We start from the raw sequence: 6,692 nt of genomic DNA, 5'->3' as shown, positions 1-6,692 counted from the left end.
TAAGCCATGTAGTATTCTATTAAAGCTCGTTTCAGGCAGTGCCTTAGTGAAAATATCGGCAAGCTGATCTGATGATCGAACAAAGTGAACTTCCATATTTCCATCTTCAACATGGTCTTTGATGAAGTGGTATCTCAGTGCAATGTGTTTGGTCTTGGAGTGCTGCACTGAATTATGACATATCCTTATCGCACTTTCAGAATCACAGTAAAGCGGAATCTTCTTCATACTTAAACCATTATCTCTGAGGTGAATTTGTATCTATACCACTTGCGATGTACAAGATGCAGCTGCAATGTATTCAGCCTCGACTGTTGAAAGAGACACACATGTCTGCTTCTTTGAATGCCAGCTGACAAGCTTGCCATCAAGCAATTGGCATCCTCCCGTTGTGCTCTTTCGCACCAATCCACATCCACCAAGATCTGCGTCTAAAAATGCTTGAATAAAGAATCCGAAATTTGCTCAATACCAGAGACCGGGTGATGAGGTTCGCTTCAGATAGCGAAAGATGTTCTTCATGGCTATCATATGAGGTTCTCTTGGATTAGCTTGAAATCTGGCACAATAGCAGACTGAGAACATTATATATGGTCTACTAGCCGTCAGATACATGAGAGATCCTATCATTTGACGATAGAGTGTCAAGTCTACAGCCGGTTTATCTAGAGATGGCGTCAATTTCGTGCCAAACGCCATAGGAACCTTCACTTTCGAATCTCCCTTCATTCCAAATTTTGTTAGCAAGTTCTTGGTGTAATCCTCCTGATTTATGAATATACCTTATGGTCCCTGTCTAGTGTTCAGTCCAAGAAAAAATTTAATCGAACCCATTGTGCTCATTTCAAATTTAGTATCCATCAACTTCCTGAATTCAGCTGTTAGGCTAGGATTCCTAGAGTCGAAGATGATGTCATCGACATAGATTTGAACAATCATCAAATGTTCGCCCTCTTTCTTACGAAAGAAGGTTGGGTCAACCAAACCTTGTTGAAACTTAGACATTTTAAGGAAACGAGTTAAGGTTTCATACCATGCTCTCGGTGCTTGCTTTAGACCATACATTGCTTTGTCTAGAACATAGCAATAATCAGGATACTTTTCACTTATGAACCCAGGTGGCTACTCTACGTACACGATTTCCTCCAGTTCTCCATTTAAGAAGGCGCACTTCACATCCATTTGAAAGACTTCGAAGTTTTTATGAGCAGCATAGGCAAGAAATATTCTCACTGATTCTTATCTAGCTACTGGAGCGAACGTCTCTTCATAGTCTATTCCCTCTTCTTAGCAGAAACCCTTCACCACTAGTCGAGCCTTGTTCCGAATGACGTTGCCCTCTTTATCCATCTTGTTCTTGAATACCCAATCGGCATGATCAAGTGCAGTATGGACCGTCTTTGGTTCGATTTTGGAGACAAACGAATTAAACATGCAAAATTCGACTTGAGAAAATAATGCAGTCTGCTTCACTTTCAGTTGAGAACGAGTAAGAACCCTTTCTGATGATTCACCAATGATCTGCGTTTTGGGGTGATCCAACGTCAGGTTCAGGTATTTCTACCTCAGTTAGACTGGGATGCTCCCCCTCAGTTGGAGATGGATTTTCCCCTGCTTCTGGATGCTCCCCCTCGACTTGAGCTTTATGAGTTGGAGTTGGATGTGCTCCCTCGACATGCAGTTTTGTTGTGTTGGAAACAGAGGGTTGACTCTCGGCTGCTATAAGAGGATCGGTTTTAGCAGCATGTACAGCTTCATCGATGATTTTCTTCAGATGATCAACTTTGTTGTCAGCTGCATTCTCCTCTGAATTGATGGCCTTTTCTGGTTCATCAAATAACCTTGTGTATTCTTCAAACAAGTTGGAAATTGGAGCTGAGACTTGATCAGTTTCAGGGAAGATTTCTAGTGTAGTTCTGTCGGTTGATTGAATTTTCTTAACATAATTGTCATCAAAGGTAACATAGTAGGTTTCTTCGAGACACTTGGATCGTTTTTTAGAACCCTATATGCCTTTGAGGTCAGTGAATACCCAAGAAATATCCCTTCATCTGCTTTGACGTCAAACTTGTTTCGGTTCTCCTTGGAGGTAAAAATGAAACATCTGGAACCAAACGCATGGAAAAATTTTATGTTGGGATTTCAATTGTTTAGGATCTCGTATGGGGTTAAGGTGAATCTCTTGTTGAGAAGGGATTGGTTCTGAGTGTAGCAAGCACATGCGATGGCATCAACCTAGAAATACAGAGGAAGTGAAGCGAAAGATAGCATCGTGCGGGCAGCTTCACATAGAGATCGGTTTCGCCTTTCAACGATTACGTACTGCTGTGGAGTGTAAGGAGCAGAGAAGTTGTGAGTTACTCCTCTTGCAGCCAAGTAGTCTTCGAACTCCTTATTTTTAAACTCAAGCCCATTATCGCTTCGAATGTTCCTTACAGTCTTTAGCAGTTGCACCTCGACCTGCTTGATGAATGCTTTCAACTTGGGAGTTGCTTCAAATTTCTGTTTAAGAAAGAAAATCCAGGTCAAGCGAGAAAAATCATCTACAATAACAAGTATGAACTTACTACCATCGATGCTTTCAATAGCCGAAGATCCACACAAGTCAACATGCAGAAGCTCAAGAGGATCGATGATTTTTGTGTTGATGCGCGTGGGATGATTCTTTCGGCTCTACATGCCCATCTCACATGCTGCACAGAGGTGCTCCCTGTGGAACTTTAGAGGAGGAAGACCTCGAACATGATCACCCAGCACCAGCTTGTTGATGTCATTGAAGTTTAGATGCGAGAGTCTTCTATGCCACAACCAGCTTTCATCGGACTTTGCTTTGGCCAGAAGACATATTGCAGGAATTCCCTTTATAGGGTTGAGATATAGAGGATACATCTCTCCTTTGCGTTGAGATTTCAACAGAACTTTCTTCGTGTGATTCTTAATTATTTCGGATCCCTCATCATCAAATGATACTTTCAGTCCAGTTCCAACAACAAGTTGCAAAACACTGATGAGTTTGTGCTGCAATCCTTCCATGTACGCCACCATCCTTAAGGGACCGAACTCCCTCAGCTCTTCCTTCCTTCCTATCATGTAACGCGAGCAGCCACTGTCAATATACCGTTTCATCGTCAAACTGCTAGTCACTTAACACCTGCAAATTTAAGCAGATTTAGGAACCCAAAGTTTCTTGGGCCCTGGTAAGTTTTTCACAGAAAAGGGAATAAATACAGCATGATCAACCAAATATGTTCTTTTAACTAAAGTGGTTTCATCTTTTCGTTTGATGGTGTACACCTTTATTTTATTTTTATCTTGTTTACGTTGTGGTGTATTAGATGGTGTTTTGTTAGCAAGAATTTTCTTAGGATTCGTAGGTTGTGCTGACTTTTTTTTGTTAGTGTTATTTGTCTCAGCGTCAAGCTTTGTAAAGCCCGAAAACGGATCTACCAATGATCAAAGACAAATAACAGATGCACAAGATGAAACAATAAGCAAATAAATACCAAACCGAGCTTGCATACGCTTTAAAGCAATAAAACGTCAGATACAACTCAGAGAAAATACGAAGGCATCAACAACCTAACAAGTCTGACAAAACGCCCTATTTATAGACTGACTTGCAACCGCAAGGAGTTTACGGCCGTAAGGAGTTTACGGCCGTAAACACATACACACTGTAAACTCAAGACAAAATTGATTTTCCTACACAATCTCTACCACTAACTATTATGCCTAGCCCAAACCATTATACGGGGTCTTTCAATCTCCCCCTTGGTTTGGACTAGCTCGATCTCATTCCCTTGTTGACGACCATCACGTCCATCTAGCCCATTACACCATTCCACATTCTCTTGCTCAGAATCTCCGCGACCATTGTTGTGTACACCTTGGCTCCTTCTTCGTAAATATCCTCAACAACTTTAATTTAAAAGTTGCTAAGATAGTGAATATCCCATTTCTTGAATTGCAACAAGTCTCTACAATCATACAAACGGATACACCCATTTTTAAGTTTTATGACCGCTCCAGAAGTATTTTCATCATAGACCCAGCATTCCAAAGAACTAAGAGATCCATCTTGATAGCCTTGAAGAATTGGAAATTGCTTGACCTGCAATGGCTTGTCGGTAGATTTTTCAAAGACATCCGGATGTTCAAAGATAACTGATTCTGCCGTCGGCATCGATGGAAAGCCTTTCTTTACTTGATCATCCAAAAAGTGCTTAAACTGAGTAACCTGAGGAGTGTTCAAAAGATTCATGAACGGGGCTTGAGACAACTCTGTTAGCTCAACTCTCGTAAACGACCTAAAAGCATGGATATCCTTGTACAATTATGAAATACCACTCTTACGAATGACAATCCACATTCTGAGAGGGTCATGAAATCCCCATGCAGCCACTCTTGATGTATCTCCAAATGTGTCTCGGAATCTAACAACTTCAAGATCAGTGACAGTTATTAAGGGTTCACCCCGAGATGCATTTCGAGTAGTATTCCGTTTAAACAATAATTGTCCTCTCTGAACATCGTCTTCTTGACCACGTCGGATAATCTCTTGAACATATGGAGCCACTGGAGGTTCAACTGCAACACATTCAGCGGTACCAGAAGACCGACCGACCAGTGAGTCTACTGGATAAGCCTGTACGTGAAGGTTAATTATTTGTTCTTCAACGGTCGTCTGGTATCTGTCACCAAGATCAACTTCGATTTTCTTCTTCAACTCAAAATTGCTCGAAGTCAGCAAATTAAAATGATCTTGCAAATCGGAGATCTCCTTGCTCTTCAGCTTCTTATCTTTCTTGAGTTCAGCCAGTTGTCCTCCGAGACTAGATTTATCTGATTGTAGCTTGGAGACTTGAATACGAAGCTCGACATCCTCGGCACGAAGTTCTGCTACCTGAATGTCTAGTTCAAAATTCTTCTGACTAAGAACCGAAATCTCTTTCTGCAGACCAGCAAGAGTAAGATTATCACCTCTAGCACCCCCTTCATCTATAGAGACACATTTTCCTCGAGGACTAGGCGATAAAAGTTGTTCTTCTGCCATGTGTAGCGCCAGCCTTTCGGAAGCAGCATCCCAATTAAATCTAGGAACCGAGAAACCGGGTGGTGCTGAGGGACCAGCAACATCAAAAGCTGAACTAGGACTAGAAGGGAACATCTTTGTAGTGGTGAGTCTTGTAGTAGTAGCAGTGATAGGTGGGGTAGGAAGACCGCTAACCAAACTCGCAATTAGCTCAGATTGCCTTGCATCAAGTCTTCTTCTCTTGGATTGTGGTTGGTCAGACTCCGGGGTAAACACACTCATGAATGGCTCGGATGTAGGAGAAGCGGATACAGGAGGGGAACATCCAATAACCATCTCCATAGGAATAGAAGTCGACACCATTTGCTTCGAAGTAGGAGTTCGCGTTTCAAACGTCTCGCTTGATTTCCATGTCTCAGTTGTTCGCAACACAACATCATCGACATTGTTGAAAATTGTGTCAAGATTTTCATGAGACACAATGTTGGCACTGCTTGCCAAAGAAGCTACTATATCACCACGATCAAAACCAGTTAGGTCAAGATCACCAAAAGAATCACTTTTCTCTTCACCGACATTCATCTCTCCACCAGCTTGATCATCACTCAACTCTTTTTCATGTTCTGAGACAGTTTGAGCTTTGGGATTTGGTGAGTCTTCTTTCTCGGTTTCTTCATCCTCAGATACATCTATAACAACGTTGGTTGGAGTTGATTTCTCAGCAGATGTTTGCTCCGAGGATGTTTGCTCGGATGACTCGTAAGACTTTGGTGGCTCATCCAGTTCAGTAAACTTGCCAAACTTTTCCAAAGGATATAGTCCTTGAAATATGAATTTGCCTTTCCTATTCTGTTTGATGAGTCCCATAGTGTGCGGACCCAAGGACTTCATATCCAATGTTTCTCCCGTCTTCCTTACGTCAGGAAACTGAATGTTAATGAACATCTGCACGAAACGGGGATACAACAGAAAAGTATCCCGAGTAGAAGCTCTGATGTTGATAACAAATTCCTCAAGGATGAACTTTGAGAAATTAAAGCGAAACCCGGCAGCAAGAGATACCAAATCACCATTTGTGCGCTGAGAAATCTCGTTTGCCCCAGACCTCCTTCCCGAGATGCAGCTTACAAAAACATGGGCCAAAAACCTCCAGTATGGATGTAACAATTTTTTCAACGTCGGCGGAAAGGTTCCCTCATAACTCATTCTTCGTAAAATTCTTTGAGCATCCTCAATTCCAATCTCTGTCGGGAAGTTGGGTTGATCATCAATTAAAAACACTTCACGAATAAAGCCTTCATCAATGACAATCTCTCGACCATGTATTTTCGCCTTAACTGTAAAATTGCCATCATTATCCATGTGAGTTTTTGAAGTCGCCCAAAACTCGTGTGTCAAACCTTGATAAACCACCGGATTGACTGTGATTGCGGATGCTAAGCAGCATTCACACAATCGATGAATCATCGAACGCATATCCGAATAAATAGTCGGAGGATCCGCGAGTATAATTGCTAGGTTGTGCATATCTGCAAATTTTAAGTTCGACATTGTCTGCACTCAAACACAACTGTAAGAAACCTCAAAATAAAATTTTATTTGACCCAAAAAAATTTCTAATTAAAAATATGATCAAAATAAAATTTCATTGTATAAAAAT

The sequence above is a fragment of the Lactuca serriola genome, chromosome 1 (assembly GCF_051521515.1).
Source record: "Lactuca serriola cultivar US96UC23 chromosome 1, Lser_US96UC23_V15, whole genome shotgun sequence".
NCBI classification, from domain to species: domain Eukaryota; kingdom Viridiplantae; phylum Streptophyta; class Magnoliopsida; order Asterales; family Asteraceae; genus Lactuca; species Lactuca serriola.
This window is presented reverse-complemented; position numbering follows the sequence as displayed.